General features: G+C 27.9%; 3 long non-coding RNA genes across 3 annotated transcripts; all 3 read right to left on the bottom strand.

Moving 5' to 3' along the window:
- Positions 1 to 5,575: 5,575 nt before the first annotated feature.
- LOC135122051 (uncharacterized) lies at positions 5,576 to 6,881 on the bottom strand. Its single transcript, XR_010279221.1, has 3 exons — positions 6,820 to 6,881; positions 6,637 to 6,686; positions 5,576 to 5,635 (listed from the first exon to the last, which is right to left on the bottom strand). It is a non-coding gene; the product is annotated as an uncharacterized LOC135122051 (long non-coding RNA).
- A 5,480-nt stretch (positions 6,882 to 12,361) lies between these two features.
- Positions 12,362 to 14,591, bottom strand: LOC135122061 (uncharacterized). The gene is made up of 4 exons (XR_010279227.1): positions 14,503 to 14,591; positions 14,284 to 14,404; positions 14,103 to 14,191; positions 12,362 to 12,533 (listed from the first exon to the last, which is right to left on the bottom strand). It is a non-coding gene; the product is annotated as an uncharacterized LOC135122061 (long non-coding RNA).
- Positions 14,592 to 14,760: 169 nt separating this feature from the next.
- Positions 14,761 to 15,230, bottom strand: LOC135122062 (uncharacterized). The gene is made up of 3 exons (XR_010279228.1): positions 15,164 to 15,230; positions 15,018 to 15,105; positions 14,761 to 14,868 (listed from the first exon to the last, which is right to left on the bottom strand). It is a non-coding gene; the product is annotated as an uncharacterized LOC135122062 (long non-coding RNA).
- Positions 15,231 to 23,004: the final 7,774 nt, after the last annotated feature.

Below are 23,004 nucleotides of genomic sequence, written 5' to 3' on the forward strand. Positions count from 1 at the left end.
ATTTTTTAAACTGGATGTAGCTTTAAAAGAATGCTTTTTTTTCTACAGGATTTTAGAAAAAAACATGATTAAAGTGATTAATAATATGTTTGAGAGTCTTAAATGTCTATAACGTTGGCAATTTTTACGTGCCTAACTCATAACTTTTTATGACTTATACTGGTCACTTGTATCTGATATCAAGGCCGAATTAGAGATTTAAAAGTTTTCTTTACAGTGAAGTATCTTTTTATAAGGATATTCAGAAGTTGCTTGTCATAAGTAACGCAGATAGCTAAACGAACGTCATAAGCTAGTTTGAAATGTAAAGTGTTTGGTGGTCATTATAAACGTTAACAGTTAACAAGCTGGTATCCTGATGGTAATAGCATTGGAAGGGGTTGAAGAGGTGGCTTTTGCTAATTGAAAACTTCAAATTTTTTGTAAGCGCTATTTTGTTATGAACTTTATTATCTTTTTATATTTTTAATATTTATTTTGCTATCATTGTGGGACCAGCATACTGAAATTTGAAAACAACCTTTTTACGAAATAACAATGATAAACTAAAAATGACATATAATATCTTATTGATAAGGATGTCTTTTTGTTGTTACCTTATTAACGGTTGTGAAATGTTTCTAATGAAACTATCGAGTTCTATAAGCATCTCTTATACTTTACCTTATTTCAAAGTTACTATGTTATATATAGTTATATAATCTCAAGCAGAAGATGTTTTTGTGAGATAAAAGGTTAAGCTCTTTAATAAGACACTTCAATAAAGCACTCACTTTACACATATCTATATTATCCCCTTTTATTATGATACCACGCATAGATCCCTTCTATAGGACAGGCTCCCTACGATGCCCTACTAAGGAATTTTTGTTTAACAAACCTAACTTATTTGTAAATAGTATAAAACCTAAGTTATATATATTTTTTCATCTAAGTTACTTGGAAAACTAGTTTAAATTTACTATCTACGGAAAACTTTATCTTACTGCTTAAATAATTTATTAAAATCATCGACTTTATATTTCATTTTGTTATTAATATTCAGCAGATGTAAATCGTACTTAACTTTATTTTTGCTTAAGGAATTAGGAGGTAACCAACTTGGTTCGGTAGATGGTAGATTTCCTATGGAGCATACCAAATTAATCGATTGTAAGTTATAATTTTTTGCAAAATTTTAAGTACATTGTTAGTACTCTTCAGTATTAATGACAATTTTTTTTCTTTATATAATAATCGAAGAACTGGCTAGGTAATAACTTTTTTTTAATAAAAAAAGTAAAACAACCTAATCTACCGACTAGGGTATCGATGTAGTGTTTTAGTTTGGTAGTACCATCATTATTATTAAATAAAATTTATTAATGTTTATTATATTGATATTAAAAAAAATTTAGTTTAAGGATCGTGAACAATATTTAACTTTTTTTAAAAAATATTTAGAGAGCTATATCTACTAAACCTCTGACTTTTACACGATATTGTGATATAAACTTTGTAAGTAACAGTTTTTCTTTAGTCCATTAACTTAAAGGAATATGATTTTTATTAATATGGTTAGGTACCTATATAACTGCTCTATTTGAATCAGTTTTGATGGAGCATTTCCTAGACTTTCGGCGTAAACGCTCCTGTAAAAATTTATATTCTTTAAAATTAGCTTAGTCAAGGTATATTGTTGTAAAAGTAATCCCGTTTCATGTGATTTGGAGCAATAAAAAAAGTACATTTGTAAAGTTTATTGCATTAAGTCCTTATGCAGACCTTTTTAATTACTTATGCTATTATTATTTTTAAAAGGGATTTACACTACAATAAAATTACTAAATCAATGGGGAAACGCTTATGGGGCTACAAAAGTAGTAAGTTTATAACCTAAGTTTAAAAACATGTAAATAAACCTAAAAATACTAGGGGTAATCTATTATCACTGTAGTTTTTTTTATGATGGTATTAATAATTATTATAAAACAAAACTCCAATAAAAAGGTAATTAGCTTCAATAAAATATTTGATAAGTTTAAAGAAAGGCTGGAATGTTTAGTATATAAACTAGTACTCCTTTACGCAATGCTCAGTTTTTACTTTTTTACCCTTGCAACTAGTAATTTAAATTTATTTTTTTTAAGTTAAAATTATTGAAAAAAATATTTAATTCTTTTTAAATAATGGTAATAAGGGATGTAGCTTAAAAAGGATATAATAATAATGTGGATATCTTTCCGAAGTTGTTATTATTATATTAAAAAAAAATTTACTTCTATTTGGAAAAAAAAGAATTGTCTCCGCTTTATGTCACCAATTATCAATTATGGGTAAATATTTAAAGTTCGGTGTAACTTTAACGATAACGCTATACTTGGTAATATGATGGCCTAAGTTATTAAAATTCCAGCTATATAATTTTCTTCATTCCGCTATATAATTCAGATGTATTTATATTTAAATTTCAATGGTTCTCTTATTTTAAGCAAATATGCGAAATTAGTTTTATAATAATTTCAAAGAAAATGCTATTTTATTTCACTTACGGATATTTTTAACACAGAAATATGTTTTATAATAAAATCAAATCAGTTTCTTCTAAAGTCTTTTCAATGTTAGGAAAGCTAATCTACTTGTAAGTGTTTTTGGGCTCTCCTATAAAAACAATTTTTAGTAACAATATCACGACTTAAATAACTTTAGCATATTACCGCCATTTAAAATATAAAGAAACCTCACTAATAAAAAGTTTTTCTATTAAAATGTAATTTTTCATAATAAAACTTTTATGATTCATATAATAAGAATAGAACTTAAAATTAAAAAAAAAAAGATTTCCTAATAAAATCATAATTATGTAAAAAAAAAAAAAAAGAAAGTGATAAAAAAAAAGTTTTTTAATTCCTATTTTATTTTGATATATTAATAATAAATCTAAATAGTTAAGAATTAATATAAACAATAATAATTAAAATATAAGTAAAGTTATAAAGGTAAAGTTTTTATATTAACATTTATAATGAAAAAAGTAAAAGCAATAATAATAGTAATTATATAATAATATAATAAAAGTGTTAAATAAATAAGTTTTTATTATAAAATTAATAAATAAAAGTTATTAAATAAAAACTATTGAAACAAAAAATATTGAAAGCAAAATTCATATATTTAAATAATTGATAACTATTTTACTGCTTTTCTATAATAATTTTTAGAAAAAAAAAATAATATTTACTTTTTATCAATTAAGAAATTTTTTTTTAAAACAAATTTCAAAATTGTTAATGAAATATCTTTTTTAAAAAGGTGTAATATTAAAAAATACAAGAAAAAAAAATTGATTTCTAATAAAATAAAAAAGAATTTTAAAATTTCTTAAAGAAGTAAATAAAAATTTAGAAAAAAAAATATTTTATAATAAAAATTAAAAAAAACGAAGCGATTTACTGAACTAAAAACTCCAAGCAAAAATATATATTATAAATTGAAATAGAAAAATAAATACAAATAAATAAATAATTAATTATAATTTAGTAAGGAAAATAAAAATATTAATAATAGTTAAACTCTAATAAAATATAAATTTATATAAAACTAAAAAAAAATTATTAACTAATTAAAATAATAAATAATAAATATTAAAATTTCATAAAAAATAATTATAAATTAAAATTTTTATTAATTCTAATCAGAAATTTACTTATAATATCCAGAAAACAATAAATTATTATAAGCAACGAAAAAAAAATTACATTTAATCTGTACCTAAAAATTTTTACACCTAAAATTAATTAAAAAAGTTATTAAAAGTAAAAAGTTAAAAGATTTATATAATAATTAATAAAAGTAATAAGAAATTTTATAAATTTACTTATATTTTTTACAATAAAAATAATTACTAATTTTTACTTTATTCAATTCGTAACAATATTTTTTTATTACATGATTTTTAAAATTGTATTTAGAAAAATTATAAAAATTTTTAAAAAATATAAACAATATTTTAAAATACTTTATATTAATAATAATCAATAAAAGTACTAAAATTTTTAAATTTTTATTAACTTTTACTTTAACGTAAAAGAAAATTCAAAGATTCAAATTTTGTAAAATTATAAATAAAAAAAATATTTTTTTTAAAAAATAGTATTTTATGTTAATATTAGTGAATAATAGAACTAAAACTTGATAAATATATTAATTTTTACGTTATTGTAACGAGGTTTTTATTAAATAAATTCTTTATTAATAATAAATAAAAAGAAAAATATAATTTTTAAAAAATTAAACAAAATTTAAAAGTGATTTATATTAATAATAAGTAATAAAAGTACTAAAAAAATTTATTAACTTATTAAAACTATAATTTTTACTTTAATGTACATAAATTCCTTAAATAATAAAAAATAAAATTTTAAAAAAAATAAACTAATTTAAGTGCCAAATTATTTATAAAAATATTAAAAATTTGAAAAATATTAAAACTTTCTTATAAAAAATAATCTCTAAATTTACTTTATACTCCTTAAGAATATTTAATTAATTTAATTTTTTAAATTGTACAATATTTTTTTATAAATTTATAAAATTAAATAAAATTTAAAAGTGATTTATATTATAATAAATAATAAATATTAAATGAATTAAAATTTATTTAAAATGTTATAAAAGAAATTAATTTTTAATGTTTATTGTAATTATTATTTTATAGTAAATTTTATAGATTACATTTTCTAAATTAATTAAAAAATTATAAATTTTAAAAAAGAAGCAAAGTTTAACAATTAGTAATGAAAGTATTAAAATTTTTATAAAAAATTAACGCTAATTTTCCTTAGAATTTTATTAAAATAATTTCTTTTAAGGAAATTTAAAAAATTATAATTAAGTAAATTAAAATTCAGACATAAGTAAACAGTAATTCTATAATAAAAATGTAAATAAAATATAAAAGTGAATTTTATTAATAATTAAAAATATTAAAGTAATTTTTAAATTTACTAAAAATATTTATAAAAAATTATTTTACTAAAATTAATTCTCAAAAGTAAATAATATAAATTTAAATTTAGCAAATTATAAAAAAATGATAAATTTTAATATAAGTAAACCAAAAATTGAGTATTTCATATTAAATAACTTATTTAAACTAATCTTATATAAATTAATTTTTACAGAAATAAATTCTCAAAAAGTTATTAAATTTTAACAAATTATAAATAAAAAAATAAATAAATTTCTAAAAAACATTACCTTCTAAGTCGGTTCTGTGTTTTATAGTTGTTAAGTTCTATTATAACGAAAAAAATTTTAAACAAATTATTAGTGGTTACGAAAAAAAATATTAAACTAAAATTATAAAAAACTAAACTGATTTTTTGAAAAAACAATAAAATTAATAAAAATAAAAATTTCAAAAAAGTAAAAATTATTATTACTCGCGAATTTAGACGTTAGTAGTAGCAGTAGGTCTTTCAGACCCTTTAGTTTTAAATTTTTTACTTTTATATTAAATAAAAAATTCCGTAAATTTTTAAACGGATTGTTTATTGAGGTATTAAGATACAGGTCACACTAAACTTTTAACTTCTATCTATTTGGAAAAATTAGAAAACAAATTAATTTCCAGATCTGAGGCTCCCTGCGACTCCTGTAGGTTAAAAAATAATGTTAAACAAATTATTATTGCTTTAAAATAAAATTTAATAATAGCAAATTTAAAACAAAAAATGTAAAAAAAATTAAGAATTCGGTTAAAAAAAATTAATTTACTAAATAAAAAAATTCAAAAATTTTAAGAAAAAAATCGGTACTTAGTAAATACAAAGCAGTAAGTTTATTTTTAAAAGAAAAAGTTAATTTTTTACGAAAAAAATAAAGAAGTGAAATATTACTTACTAAAAGTTAAAGGAGAATTAGAAATGAAAATCTGTACCAATAAATTATAAATAATATAACTTTTTATAATTATCAAATAATTTTAAATACTTAGAGCTTATGTGAAACTAAGGCCGGTAATTCATACACTTTTGTAGACTAAGGTTTGTTAGATCATGACGTTAGAAAGTGAATGAGCACCTTAAGGATTTGGGAAGTCAAGTTTTTTTTAGGGTACACAACTCTGTCAAAGCTAAAATGACAATTTTTTTAAAAGCATTTTATAGCTTATATATTTATATTATAAAGATAAATCTTTTTAGCATAATCTGAATTTCTTAAAAGTTTTAATAACTTAAAGTACTATTTAACTGTTATAAAAAACAAGAAATATTAATCTTTTTAATTTATAAGTTGGAGCTTAAATCTAATAGCTAACGGGTTTAAGGCCTAGTTCGTAAAGATGTCCCGTTAGTTAAAAGTGAGTCACTCAGCTACGCTTCCAACAAACAATAGAATTGCTCAAAATTTGTAAACTAAAATAGTTGCCGTCTTCATAATCCCACCTACGCTATAATATTTTACTGTTAAAGGTAAAGTTATAAATTCATAAAGAAATTTATTTTTATTATTGAAAAGTCGTTTAAAAAACCGCAAAAAATATAGATCAAAATGTTACATTAGGAGTAAAAAAGAATTTTAGTAAATTACCTCTAGCTCCTAAATTACAGTTACATATATTAAGATATGATAGAGACAAACGAGTTGTAAAACCTTTACACTATTTCCTCTTTATATTTACAGGAAATTTAACTTGAAAAGCTCTATATTCAAATTTATAAAAAAAATTTAGTAACAGTCATCTAGCAGAAGATAAATAAAAACTAATTTTTTTAAAAGCTTTTTTTTTATAAAGTTAAAGTACAGAAAATTATGGATAAAATGAGCCTACATAACTAGTATATCACCAAAATAGATATTATAGCCGTAATATTATTTGCTTCAACTTCTTTGCCTGTTTCTATTTAAAAGTGGAAAGTAATTTGAGTTTCTGTTTTCAGTATAGACAAATATAACAAATATTTGAATTAAGTACTGAGGCGTTTACAGTGCAGTAGACCCATTAAAGTAAATTTTTTCAACTGAAAAATAAAAAAATTCTGGAAAAACGCTAAAAAGGCGCAAGAACCTTTTGAACCTAAAGCAGTTCCAAAAAATTAAATCTCTTCTACGCTACATCTTCTAGACAAACCTTGGTCAACAAAAGAGGACAATCGGGAAGATAGTAAAATACATGAAACACTCTCAGGTGGTGATAATAGAATTCATAATAATAATTTAGTTAATAGAAGTAAAAAAAAAAAAATAAAAGTAACAAACTTAAAAAATTTTAACAGCAGTCATAATAGTAACCATAATAATACTAATAGTAATATAAATTATAAAAATAAGAAGAAGCAGAAAATTAATTATGATAGTTGTAATTGTAAGAACGATATGAACTCAAAATTGTCTTCACCACCCCAACTGCCAGAACAATAACCGTTTACCCGACCAGAATCGGATAGGATGGAAACAGAGAAACAGACACCTCGAGAAACAGCCAAAACACGTTCAGCCCCGGAAGGACAACCTACTCGTGAAGTAAAAAATCCTGTATCGTTCTTGTTAAGAAGAATATATGGGCTATTAGTGAAATCCCGAAATGCTCAGGACGCAAAGGTCCCTCTCGCTTATGACCTCTACTGGCATCCCTCTATTGTCGTCAACTGCCTAGGTCTATAGCAGAATAGTAGCACTACTACGAGAGCGCTCTTGACAACATTACTGCTACCAGTTACTCGAGGACAAACCCGTCAAGATCATGCTTCGAGGCCTTTACACCGATTTACCTATAATCGTCATTGAAAAGGCGCTACGTGTCTAGGGATTTTCACCCTTCCGCATTGTATGACTTTTTACTATTCCATTTTTGCGAGGACCGATGGCTCTTGTACACTTGCCGAAGGAGCAAGTACCTGCAGCCCTACACATTGTATTCATTAATGTCATATGCAAATATGCGTTGAACCACTTCGTAAGAGTGACAACACCGCGCCATCACTCCACTCTGTGTGGAGTGTGGGGAAAACCCTGTAACGATACAATGTGAGAAATACAGAGAGCTGCCCTCTAAGTGCGCTAATTTTGGCGAGGCCCACACTGTGGATCACCTAGGGTGTTTAAAAATATCCTCGAAAAAACGTATTTCCGCCACTGACACGTTCACGACCCAGGGAAACGCAACCAGTAACGTCGACAATCTCTTTTGCAATCATGATGGGTCAAAACCTCATGCACCGCAACTCATTTAACAATAAAGACCTATCCCTCCGAATACCTTAGCGAGATAAGGGCACCACTCTCAACTGCTCTTGAAACATTTCTTCCTGCGATTAGCAACTTGACGACAGCAAAGGATGATAGTACCCGTCCATTTTGCCACTTGCAACTATTGCAGCGGAGTGCCAATGTGTGCCCTGCAAAAGAAATGAACTGCTGCATCTGTTGCAGAGTGATGATGTGGATGTGGCTTTGTTAAACGAGACGCATATGAAAGCAGGAACGACTTTTACTCTGCAACTACATAAAGTACCTTCTTGGGTCTGGCCCCCTTGACAGACGCGACGGTGGAGTAGCTATTCTGGTGAGGCAAAATCTATCGCACCACCCGAGTGCACTCCCTAATCGAAGGGCGTTGAGGCCGCAGGTATTCCTCTCAAACTTGGTTAACACGAGACTGACTAACGTCCGTCTATAAACCTCTCTACATGGTGCTGCTTACAACTGATCTGGCTAAGCTGCCACAAACGCGGTTTGCCCGTCGTTCTCTGTGGCGACTTTAACTGCAAACACGCTGCTAGGAACAATCGAGTTAAAAGTTCGAACGGAAAGAATTCTTGAGAAATACGCGGACCAACACAACACTCGCGTGCTGGCGCCTCAACATCCGACGTTCATGGTAAAACGGGAGACATCCTCAACATAGCCATTTTAAAAAACATACATCAGTCGGTATCAACCACAGAGCTACATGAGCTCTCATCGGGCAGGCTGCCCGTCTTATTGGGGTTAGGCGAAGGCAAGGCTAAAACCGAAACTCTGGACACAGGGGGCGTTTACGGACTGGACAAAATTTACAGCTACAATTGACGTATTGCTATTTTCTGACTCCTTCTCTATTAGAAGACACAGTTGATAGTTTTTAGGGCGCACTAACTGCTGCCCATGCTGCCGCGGTAACCAGCCGAGAAATTGCGTATCACTCTGGCCATCTGTCGGGTTATTTGGTGAGCCTTATTCGTCAACGTGGCCAGTTAATATTTTGATCGCTCCTACACAACATCCTGACCACATACTGTTTCTATACTGTCTTCACCGATACATTTAAAAGGAACTGGCGCCATTCACAATAATCGCTGGGAGGCGAAACTGCGGGAGTGTCTCTGTAGCGGCCGAAGAAGGACGGCCATCTTATTACAGCATACTTGCTATTATTCCATGCAGACGCATCATTCGTGTGAGAGTTGGGATTGCGCTGTCGCCATACCGTCGAATGACATGTGGTGTTCAGCAAGGCTCTAAGCTCTCGCCATGCTCTGCGCTCTGTAGATGCGAGATATTGCACCCCCTGCGAACCCTCACTCCCGCGTTGCACTCTATGCAGAGGACGCTGCAGTTTACGCGTCATCAAAGAGCCCCTAACTATTACGGGAAACATTTGTCAGCGGGTGAGGCAGTGGGGAGTAAACATTAATGAGACGAAGAGCAAAGCAATCCCTATCTCAAGAAGCTGCATCATGCTACCCATTTTTCTAACCCTTGAAGGTGTTAAAATCCCAGGGAGTTCTCAGGCCAAATACTTGGGCGTCATAATCGATAAGGGATCAACCTGGAAGCAACTCGTAGAGTTCGTCACGACTAAGTTCAAAGCAGTAATTCACGATTCTACCCGGTGCTGTGTGCTAAAAGCACAATGCCTCTGCGCAATAAACTGAGCCTTTATAAAGTATGCGTGCGCCCTATAATGGGCTACGCCGTTGTTGCTTGTGCATATAAAAAAACCGTCGACGATTGCACCTCTCCAGACGCAGCAAAACAGGCCTCTGCGACTAGTGGCTGGCGCAGCTTATTTCGTGTGAAACGATACGTTACATGACGACCTTGGTTTGGAACGACTTAAGTCTTTTTTTTTAAATGCCTTCAGTTCTTATAAACGTGTTAGTTGGCATCCAAACCATTAGTGGCTCAAGGACTTACATATGAACCCTTGGAAGGCTCACACTTTCAGGATCCTGCCATGTGCTTTAAGCGCACTATTACAGTTTGTTATACCCTTTAACACGCATGTAGGAAGTTTATTGTAAGATGACCTACCGAGACTGAGTACGGTTTAAGCCTAATAATATAAATTACCTGAAAGACCAAGAAGTCTGCGCTCGATATTAAGAGCGTCTACAAAATTCATTAATAAAAAAAATTTACAAAAAAAATTAAGAATTTACAAAAATCTCAAGCAGTAACTTATCAAAACAAAATCTCATATCACCATTAATAGAACTAAAACATGCTTAAAAATCCTATATTTACTAATATAACTCAAGTGTTTCTAAGAGAATGTATTAATTATTTGATTCTTTTATTACTATTTTTAAAAGACGTATATGCCTTATATGATGATCAAAATTTATAGAAGTAAACTTTTTCCTTCAGGCAGAAAAACATTTGTAAATGCCTCTCATCTGTGTACTTGGCTCAAACTCCCATATTCATTAGGTCTTGAAATTACTAGTTTATAAATATATGTGAGAAATTCTAGAGAAAGGAAACTTTACAGAATTTCTGTTTATAGCTACACTAGAAAAGAAAACACTTTTCCTATACGAACTACTAAATACACTTAAAAGGTGCTATTTGAGAAATCTAGAGTTGCCTTGCAATTGAATAAGTTACATCAAAGCACGCCTTTGCCAAATGATAATAATTTAAATAATAATTATTAAAGTGCATAGAAGGCTTGTAAAAGATTCACGTTTATATAAAAACTATTAGAAACCTTTTTGCAAAACGATAAGAAAATTTTTAAACTGGAAGGAACACTGCTTTTTCTCAAACAAGGTTACAAATTTGTCAAAGGCAAGCTAAAATAGTTTAAATGGTCTTAGTGGATTTTCAGAAAAAAGTGCAGTCTTCTTATGAGTTGATAAATGTTGCTCTGAAGCCGTTTAAGCTGGCACTGAAGCTACCACCTTGTCTTCAGCCTCTCTGAAATGGGAAGATTTAAAAACTCCCTAAGCTGTACTAAACGCCCCTTTTAAACTGCATGTAGTCTCCGTCCTTTCGTCTTCTAATAGAAAGCCATTTTAGTAGTAGCGACATAATAAACTTTGCTGTTAAAATTAAAACCCCTTCACCTTAGTGGCAATAATAGCTACTTTCAAAGCTATAGTACCTGATTTTTATACTATATTTTGTTTTTTTCTGTACATGAAATTCTTTCAGAAATATATTTTTTTTTTTCAAATTAACTTATGGACAAGGTTCTCTTATAGAATTGTTCTCAACAACTTCGTTTAAAAATCCTTTTAAAAAAAAAAGATAGCAAGTAAAAAATAAGGTATGGGGGTGGGGGGAATAAGATTTGCAGAAATTGCGAAATTTTGTATTCGGGAAAGTGTTAAGAATTCGATAATTATGCCAATAAAAGGAAGTATACTACTTGGCGGCTAGTCTTTAGCAAAACTGTTAATACAACTACATTTTGGGCATAAAAAAAATTCTACTCTGTGGAAAGTAATTCTCTTAGAAATAAATTTAATTATTCTTAAAAGACACACAGTTGCAACTAAAGAGAGATCTTTTAGCAACAGATACGATATACCTTAAAGTCTCCTACTTTTTTTCGATATTAATTTTAAAAATTCTAGTTTGAACCTTTTTTTTTTAATATTCGTAAACACTTGAGAATGACAATATGCTGGTGCCATTGCATGTGTTTATGCTTGCCCTACGTTTTGCAATTCTTATCTAAAGGTTTATATACCCTTCCATTCCGGGACAATAATCGATCGTTCCTCCTCTTTTCTCCGTCATAAACAATTTAGAGAATACAAAAAAAAAGGATGCTATATGTATAACCGACCTCATGGAACGAACAGCTCATTTAGGGGGCCTAATTGTTTATGTGCCTGTGACCTGTTGATAAAAAATAATCTACTAAACTTTGTAGCACAAACTCTATTTATGGAGACTTCGCAGTATAACTGTTCGAATAGCTCTCTGGAGGTAAAATTTATTTACTCACACTACAATAACGATTTAGCTTAGATATTATTTTATTCATATCAAAAAATTCAGCCTTTTTATATTTGAGTCGAGTTTCTTAATATGATGGTAATTATAACTAATTTAAGACGCCATTAGCTATGTGAAACGAACATAGAATTGAAATTTCTAAGTGTTAAGAGAATACGTATATAACTTTATTTATTTTTTATAGAACCAAAGTTGTCAACAGAAAGCTGCTGCTGGAGAATTAATTGGGAGCTTGTAGTCTTGACTTTCAAAATAAGCTTTGAGTTGCGGTAAGTGACGAATTTCATGATAAAGAGAAGATAATCTCTTATAATTATCTGTAAAAATTTGATAAATAAGTTATAAAAAGTGTACTTTATTTAAGCATGTGGACTTGCAGAAAAAGAATTGTTACTTTAAAGGGAAACCAAATAAAAAATATTGGAAAATTGAAAGAAAACATTTTAAGTAAATAAGTAAAATTTAAACAAAAACAACGGAAGTGCAGTTATTAAGTACTAACATTAAATCGTATAAAGAATATTTTTGAATGGAATTGCGGAAAAATGTGTATTAACTTAAAATTAGAGCAACATTTATAGAAAATTAATAAATAATTTTTAATATTATTAAAAATTGTGCCAAATAAGTAATTATAAATTATAAATAATGTAAGTGGATTTGAACAATTTTTGAAGAAATTTAAGAATAGGGTACCAAAAAACTAATTATTTGATAAAATATTGTACTAAAGCAACCAAAAGTTTTTTAAATTAACCAATTTGATTACAATCAAAAAAAATTAAGTGATTACTAGGATTAAAAAATTGTAGTCAAATAAAGATGACCCTTAATAGACTAAATGTTATTAAATATACCAAGTAAATAAAAATGTTACCGATTTAGCCATGTAGAGTATTTAGCAAACTAAAATTTTTGTTTTTTAACATCAACTAAGTAAGGAATTAAGGCGAAATTATTTATACAAATATATTTTACTATTTTTGAGTTTAAGAAAGAAAAGAATTGAAAAAAAATCTAATTTGCAAAGACAATTGGAATAATATTAAAATACCCAATTAAACTTAAGAGTCAAATTATTAAAACGGTATAATTTGTTTTCTAGGACTAAAAAAAACCAAAAAAAAAAGTAATACGCTGAAATGATATAGAAAAAAGACCAAATTATTCAAATGGCGAAACCTGTTTTTTTGCAAAGACATAGGGAGATAAACTAAAATAACTTTGATTATACAAATAAAAAAAAAAGATTTAAAAGGGTTTGTGTTTTGGATATCAAAAAATATTATATTGCAAGAACAAAGAAGAATTACCTTTAATCATGCCCTTAAAATAAAAAAGAGCGAATTATTAATATGAATCAAAATCCTTTAAGTATAAATAACAGCAACTGGTAAAGACTGCAATAATAAGCCATATAATTATTTATTACACTAAGTGAAAAAGACCAAATTATTAACAAGGTACAATTAGTTTTTCGATTAAAAATTAGTAACTCCAAATACCACAAGATAATAAACCAAATAAATAAAGACCGAATTATTAACATGGAACAATTTGCTTTTGGGAAAACCAAAATAAGTAGTAAAGAACTATTATTTATTGGCCCAAATTATTTATTATATTCGTTTTTTTTTTAGAGCCAAAATAAATTTGTAAAAGTTAATAACAAAGGGACCGAACAACTATTAAATCCACCAGATTATTAACTGGTCCAATTTAGTTGTAAAGCCCAAAAGTAGTAATTTGCAAAGAAGAATTATTTGGTTCTTAAACCCAATATGATGAAAAAGACTCGATTGTTAATATAGAGAAATATGTTATTGGGCGGCTTTGCTTGAATAAAATACATAATAAAGTAGCAAAATATTAAAAAAGAATTTAACTGAGCACTGAAGTCTTTAGAATTTCTTTAGCAAGTTTTTCGTGATGGTCCAACATGACAAACAAATGAAAATCAGCAACACTCGGTTTTCTAAAAAATTTTTATTATTACTAAAATACACTTTAAAAAAAAATAAAAAAATTAAAGATTAAAATTTTAATTATATAGATTAAAGTTTGTACTCATTGGAAATTAAGAATTTAAATTGAAAGACAGAGAGCCAATTTTCAAATTTATTAAAATGCACGCTTGCCTTTTTTTCAATATAGTCTTTTGCTTTTTCTTGAAACCCTTCTAAATCTCCTACGAAAAAAACAAGCAGTGTAAAAGTTTTTTATAAACTAAATAAAGATTTAAAGAAATAAAGTTAATAATTTATACTTCGAAAATTATTATACTACCGTAACACAAGTTAACAAATTGATTTCGAAGATCCATTACTTGGCAAAGCAGTTGTTCTACGTAGCAAAGCTCTCTTTCATCTTTGCCAAGTAAGTCCAACTAAATTCATAATGTTTAAATATAATTAACTTATAAGAATTTAAAAATTCAAATTTCTATTAAAAAGTATAAAAAGATTTTTTTTAAAAATTAAATTTGTTAATATAAAAATTAGATTATTAATTAACAGATTGAAGAAGCTTTCCTTTCTTCCTAAGTAAGTTAAACATGCATTAGATTGCGTAACGTAAAAGTCGCCATCTTTGATAAAAGGTAAGTTTGCTAAAGGATTTTTCTCCGCAATTTTTGGCTTTATGTTATCAAACCTATAAAAAAAAACTTCTTACTAACTAGTATTTTTAATTAAATTAAAATAAAAGAATTTATTTTAGAAAAAATATGATTAATATAAATGGAAATTAGAGTTTACCAAAAAGTAGTTAATTTAAAACAAAAAGTAAAATTTAAAATTTACCACAAAGCAGAGTGAGTGGCTTCAAAGGCATAAAATTCATAATCCATCCTTGCATAAGTGCAAGCCATCTTCAAAGGCGCGACCAACCCTTAAAAAGTCGAAAACATACTTTTCAAAAATATTTTCCATATAATAAAAAAGTTTACCTTGAATTTTCCAATAATATAACACTAGTTTTTCAGGCATTTCAACAATTCTTTTATAATAGTCTTATGTGGAAAAATAAAAGAAAACTTTGAAAACTGCCCATCAAAGTGTATGAAAAAATTGCTTAAATAATTGAGAAATATATTGTTATTAATAAGTAAAATTGAGTTTTCTTAAAAGAATAATGCAGCTCTAATACATACTAATATTTACTTAAGAGGAGAACATTTTATACTTATTAATAAAAATTGAGTATTACAAGAAAACGATGTAGTGCTAGTATTTACTTCAAAAAGGAAAACAATACAGTCACTATAAAGTAAATTTGAAGCTTTTAACAAAAATGAAAGTGCTAATATTTACTTTATAGAGAGAAACTATACATACATGAGCAAAAGTCTAATGAAAAAGAGAACAACACAAAGCCAAAGCGAGACTGTCAGTAAGAAAAAAAATTAAGGTTTATATATAATTTGCTAATTGGAAAAAGCTTAATTTAGTATTTCAAAATTTTTATATAGATTATAATTTGGTGAGGCTGTTTTAATTAGTTTCCTTAACTATTTCGTCTCTGAAGTTTTTAACAGTAGTTGATCATCTGTTTGGACAGCTTAACTTATTTATTTTCCTTATCAGTAAAGTTGGTAACACAACCTCTGTAAAAATTGTTTTGTAATAAAATTAAGTCGTGATAGAGGTAAGCTAATTTCATGTGGCTCTTTTGATATCAAAATAATCGTAAAAATGATAGCACAGCGTTTTTTTTAATATAAGAAAAAACTTTCTGACAGCATAAAAATTAATTATAAGGAGAGGAGGCGCAGAGCTAACATAGATCTTAGCGCATTTAAGCAAAAACAAAGGAAAAAAGTAAATCTATGAACCCAACCAAACTCTGAACAATATTACTATTAATTGTTTTAATAAAGACTTTTACTGCGCACAGGTGAAGTGTATCCTTTAGTTTTTCACATGCAGGAAACCAGACTCCTTTTTTATTATCACAAAATTTAAATCTAAAGACTATTCTTTTAGCAATACTAATATTCAAAGAATTTTTCTTGTTTATAATTCTCTTATAATTCTCTCAATATATATGCGCTCGGGCAATCCATCAAAATTCTATTGTGTATCATTAATAAAAGGACTCCTTCATAGTGATAGTCTCTCCTTGGTGGTAGAATGTGAGGATTTCAGTGAAACTAACTTTAAAGAGGAACAATAAACTTTTATACACGCGTGGAAAACGAATTTTGAATGTGAAACTAATTAAAAAAATACAGAGAACAACTTCTTCTTTCACTCCACCGAAGATGAAACAAACGGTACAATGTTATTTATGACTATTAATTATTGTGAGAATACCCAGTGATGGAGATTAAAATCATATCTGTGGTGTTAAACTTTCGGTATGCCACTACAAAGTGCGTACTGCAAATATACTTAAAGGCAAATTACCTTAAAAGGACTGAAAAAGCAAAAAATTTCACTATCTCCGTAGGGGCAGTAAACGTTAAAAAAACTTAAGAACACGACGTTGTGTATTGTATATGATTGTGCTTCGTTGTGCCGAAATCAAAGCTATCTTAAGGAAAATCAGACATCACTTTCGAAGTTAACTCTATTTAGCTTTCACCTAAATTATAACGAAAAAAAACGGAAGGTAAGTATATATGTTTAGTTTTAAAAGTCAGAACTAAACAAGTTATTAAAATGTAGTTAGCTCGTAATATTATGTAAATAAATTCATAGACTATGTCGACTGCTTAATAGCTTTTATCAGTAATATTAATAAAATACGGGAGTCAATTAGCTCAAATGTGAGGAGGTCTGCGGCATATATAGATTTTATAATAGAAAACGTTTTTTTTACCTCTTTTAATAATCAACAACTGAAAATAAAAGATAAATGTGGGATTAAAACACTAAAGCTATGTCTTGCTTTATAAGCATTAACTCTTAGAAAAAAAAAAGACAAATTGCATTGGATGCATAATACTACTTTAGTTTACTTTTAAAGGATTGTGTAGAACAATACTAAGTTAAGGCTACACATTTAATAATATGGAAAAAACTCGTATAATTTGGATAAAAAGTACATTTATACTTAGAGGTTCAATTGTGCACGAGTAGATCAAAGATAGTTATCGTCCTGAAAACCAAAACTTTATAGTGAATTATCCCTTAGCTATAATAAGTGGATCAGCTTTAGTATTTCATTTTGAGAAGTACTCGGCCATTGACAAACATACTTTCCTCCTAAAATTTTAACCTTAAAGCAGAGCATTCTAGAAAATGAAAGAAAGGATTATTCTAAGGCCCTAAAAAGCTATCCAAAGTTTTTACTGGTGGAGTGTTTCTAAAAATTGATTAATAAAAAGAGTTAAGCAGATGTTTTAAGCTATTTCACTACTGCACTTAAAAGATAAAAATAATCAGACTTGCAGCTACGTGCTATGCAGAAGAAAAATAAAGACTATATGTGAACAAAAAAGTTTTCCAAGCATACTTTTACAGAACAGGAAAAAAAGTCGTTCTCAGGTTCCTTCCCCTGCTAATTAATTACCTTTGTATCAAAATTACTAAATGCCTTCTCAGTAAGTTTACGTTTTATAAAATATATAATATTAGATAAGTTAAACAATCACTTGAATACCTTAAAGAAAGGAATGATGGTTTAAATCTGATTAGTTAATTCTTTTTTTTTTGAAAAATATTTCTAATTTTTTGCTTACGGAACTATATGAATTATTATACCATTTATAGATGTAATATTAAGCAAAGCTTTAATAACGTGCTCAGAATTTCCAAAAGCTTTTCAGTGACGGAATGCATGCTCCTTCGAAAATCAAACTGTACGTTGGATATCAAAGATCCCTCTACAAATTCAGCTCTTCATAGAAATAAACGCTTGTAAAACTTTTCCTATACAAGATTGTAGTCTTGAAGGGGGTACAAGCTTTAAACAAGCGAATAAAGACGGTCATTAATAAAAAATTAATTGTCGTAGCTCCCAGCGTTCAGAAATATGTTGGAAAAATAAAATTAAAACTTCTTAGTTACTGTCCTATAGAATTTATGAGCGCCCATTCTTCAACGGTTAGAATATATTAGACAAAAAACAAAATTAATGCAGTCGTTAGGTAGGAAAGAGAAACCAAAAGGAGACCAAGGTGTTTTGCAGATAGGGTAGCCTAACTTAACGGAAATCATAAGAGTTGACCTTCGTGGGGAAGGGACCTAGAATCTACGGAATATTTTTTGTTTATTTACACCCTCGCCACCTTATGTAAAGAGGTCGTCAGAGACTTTTGACTTTAAAAGCTTGCTCTTCTCATTATTTTTTTTTTAAGGTTAGGAAATTGTTTACCTTACCATTTTCTCGGTTTAAAGCAAGTTTGTCACTTGAAAATTTTAGTAAACGATTATTGGGTGAACCAAATTTGTCCCAACAGCGAACCTCCTAAATAGTTTCATTAACTCGAGTCAGAGCTAGAGCTAACGCAAACTTTCCCCCATCAAAACATCTAGTATCAGTATTCACTTCAATAGCATAAAAATAACTCTCCAAATCTCCCTCTGTAATGAATTGTAAGGGATTTTAACTAAACCTACTATAGAAAAGAGCAAAAATTCAATAGTTTAAAAAATAGGAAATAAACTTTTAAGATTCATGCGGTGAAAAAATACAAACCCGCACGATCTTCAAGAATGAGAAACCTCCTCATATTAACATCCCTAACAGAATTTGGTCTATTTACTACAAAAGCTACAGTTGTTAAGTGAACTCGGCTTTAAGTCATAAAATGAAACCGTACAAACTGATTACTAAAGATATTACAATAGCCGCATACACACGGAAAATAAAAGAAGTTAAAAATTTATTTATTTACATCAAATAGAATATATGATTGAATTCAAATATTTAAAATGAAAAAAATAATATTCCGACATTAAGAAATTTGCTTTAACTATGTAGCAGCGCAGAATATTATTTTTAAATCAATTTCACATTTTTTTGTTTAAAGTATCGTGTCTGTAATCTCGAAATTAGCTAACTTCTACTTCAACCAAACTAACGGGAAAGCAACTACAGAAAAGTAAAAGTTCACTTTTTTTTTCAATACTTCGTAAAATGCAGCTATACGTGTTATTATACCACATGTCCTGTCCAACATACTCATCCCTTCTGCTTATCTGTTCGGTTTTATCTTTGTCCCACACCCTGTATTTCTTCCTTGAAGCATAAATACTCTTCCTCTACAGAAAAAAATTATGGGTCCCTCCTCCTCTCTTCTTCGTTAAATAGTAATAATTATAAATTATAACGTTGATATAATAGGTAGTAATGCTAATTCTAATATTAATAAAAGTATAAGTGGTAGGATGATCTATAAATTATTGTTAAACAATAAATACTTAACAAGTAGCAATTTTTTTTTGAATAGGATATGCATAAGGTATGTCGACTATAATATGCGATTGCTTTCAGTAAAAAAGTATTTTAAATAAAATTAATATACTAACTAATGGGTGTTTAAGACCCAACCCTCTTGGGTTCTAAACATACTCTATGGCCTGGAGGAATGGAAAATTTTTTTCAAGCTAGAACTTTAAAACCGCATTGGATAAATACCAAGAGAATTTATACTAATGGTACTTTTTGCAGTTCTTATTTCAAAAGTAACTTTGCTCTAGTTTTTTTTTCACATAAAAGAGGATGACTTGCTTTAAAAAAAAACAAAATTTTAGATATATTAAGGTCTAACTTTAATTAAATGTATATCTTTATTTTTTATGAAAAAATCCTTTTAGGAGGAAAGTAGTATATTTAAGTAAAAAAAATAAAAAAAAATAAAAATTTAAAGCTTTTACTTATGTTTACTTCTCTTCCCTTGCCGTTTTTAGTTACATTTTTTGTTCTGTCCATGTTTTTGGATTTATAAACAAATAAATTGTTAAACTTTAACCTTTGAACTATTACTTTAGCAGATGCTTTATTTTTTGAAAGCAAAAACTCATTTATTAAACAGTATTAAGCTATTACTTTTATCGGTCCACTTAGAAAGCACTATAACCATAATTTTTAAGTTAACATTGCCGATATATTTTTTAGTAGTATTAATCTTAATCTTTAGCTTAAAAACCATTAGAACTAGCATGCATATATTCCTGAATAGTTAAAGGTCTAATCTCATTTTTGATTAAGCTACGCATATTAACGAAAACTCTGTTCACGTGGCTATAAAAATGTATAAACTGATCATAATATAAAGAAATTATAGGTAACTTAATCTGTTAGAATATTAAAAATTTTTGTTTATGGAATATGTCTATTTTTATCTTAAACAAACGCCTTTAGCATCTTAAGGAGCAAGCAGTTACCTTCTATTTATTACGATAAGTTTAAAATTTACCTAACACCAAGTACAGAGCAAAAGTTAGTAAATGAACGAAATAAACTTAAAAGGTTATCTTTGTTGTTTACCGAACTTTAAAATACCTAAATGTACACTCTTGGGTTAGATGATCACCAAAAACATTTTTACGAATATATGTAATCTATATACTTTTAAAAATACTATTTATGATATTTGCTAATTATGGTTTTTTTTAATTTACTTTTCTTAGATATATATGGGCTGATCTAAAAAATAAACTTATAAAACCCTATAGTTAAATTTTTTGTTTAAATCTTTACTTCACTGCTATTTAAATGGGTTCAAATCATAACTTTAAGCTTTATAATTAAAAACTATAATCTGAAAGCCTATAAAATTTTTTTTAGTACTATTGTATTTTAAAATATATTTATTCACTATAGAAATACATTTTCGTAAAGGAAGCACGGTTGGCAGAAATTATAACTCAATGTAAAATATAGTTTTCATCACTAATGCGTTATATAAAAAAAAAAATTATAATTTAGTAATTGGCAAAATTTGAACTCTTACGAAAAGCTTTTTTAATAAAAATAAAAAATAACGCCAACTTTACATCACCACTTTATATGTAATAAATGTAATCTATACACTTAGTATCTAAAAAAATAATCAAAGTATTAAGATATTAGGGTAATATATTAGAACTTATAAAGAGAAAGAATAGCATATTTCTTCTTCGTTTAGCTCCTTATTTACAACCAGAGAGTAACGGTTCTCAGTAAAACTCTCTTAGTAATATTGTTTTTGTACTTCGTAAAATCAAACAATGTTCCTGGTATGAATTTTAGGGTTAAATTAAGATTTTTGAGCAAATACAAAACAATTAATTCATTACTCGCGTACGGTCAAAATAGTAATTCCAGTCGGGAATTCTACCAAATGCGAAGAAGTTTAAACAAACAAGAGATCCATTAAACTTTAAAGATATTGTTAAATTCCATTTAGTTTCTTTCATGACTGAAATTTTAGTTTGGTTTTTCTTTTTTTAAAAAAAAAGTTCTTTATTTTCAGGGTTACTTAATGACTGAAACACATTCTTTATAAGTAGTAGAGGCCCCACACTACCAAGTCAGCGGTGATCAGAATTCGGTTTCACAACCTACTAAAAAGAAAAAAAGCATTCAACGTCGATACCCACGACGATAATAATCACAATCCGCTTGGGTAAAACAAAAATTTTTACCAGCTAGTGACCAAATGCGAAATTCAAAATAAAACAAAAGATATCTTAAACGTTATAGATATTGTTAAGTTTTAAGTTCCTTGACTCAAATTTAATTTACTTTTTCTTTGCTTCCGGTATATGTAACTATAATGTTGGTTACAAAAAATTTTTATTAGCCCAACTTCACTTATCCTATATATGCGGAAAAAAGAGTTGCCAATTAACTTCTTACTCTTTTGTTTTACCTAATAAAACAATAAGTATACCTAAATTTACGTTAGATTTAAGGCACCTAATAGAGATTATCACATATTTGTTTAAAGGTCTCCATGCTAAATTTCCTTTCGATAAATTTTTTTTTACTTCTAATGATATTAAGTATGTATAGAGAAGTTAAATCTAATACAGTTTCTATTTTTTAGAAGGAATTGGGCAGTCTAGGCCCGTCGAGGAAGTTGTAAACAATAAGTTTACAATTATAATTTTGTTATGTTAACTTTGGTAAGATTTTCAATTTCTGACAGAGGCTATGCAGAAGGGTGATAATAAATAAATTCATTCTGCTTCCTATGCTGTTTTAGGATAACATGATCTCGGTATTAACTTTATTTAATATTATGTCAGGAAACTGGGAGACCTAACAATTTTAATAGATTAAAAAGTTTTCTTGTATTCTCTTTTTAAGAAAATTATTTTCTGCCTAAACCTTTGAAGAGTTTGATCAAACTGCTCCCAGAAAACAAAATATGGGAGGTACTTTAAAGAATGGAGGGAAGCAAAGTTGCTTCTTTTCTTGTCAGGTTTGTTAGACAAACACATTAATTGCAAAATTGTTACGTTGTTATCTCCCTAATTTCCAGATGTAGTTTAATAATAATAATAATAATAATACTAATAATAATAATAATATTTTGTTAAATGAGTATTTGATTATGCACAGGCGAAAATATTGAATGGCTTGGTTCACACCTCTGCTTTTCTTGCGCAAGCAATGGAGGGGTAAAGCAAATGCTTGCGTGGAACTCAATGCTGGCAAATGAAGTTGAAAAGGTACTAGCGTTTGTTATTATTTAATATGGAATAAAAAAATTATTTTAATTTTAAATGAACTTTTTAGAAAGAAGCTGTCTATGAAATCTGCACGCCATAAAATCCCAATTTTACTGGAATACGAGACATGTTCATACCGTGTTCAAACGGCCAAGTTACGCCTACTCGAAGCGGGAAGTCC

The sequence above is a fragment of the Zophobas morio genome, unplaced genomic scaffold (genome assembly GCF_036711695.1).
Source record: "Zophobas morio isolate AGI-343-1 ecotype UQ-CSIRO unplaced genomic scaffold, CSIRO_AGI_Zmor_V1 ptg000847l, whole genome shotgun sequence".
NCBI classification, from domain to species: domain Eukaryota; kingdom Metazoa; phylum Arthropoda; class Insecta; order Coleoptera; family Tenebrionidae; genus Zophobas; species Zophobas morio.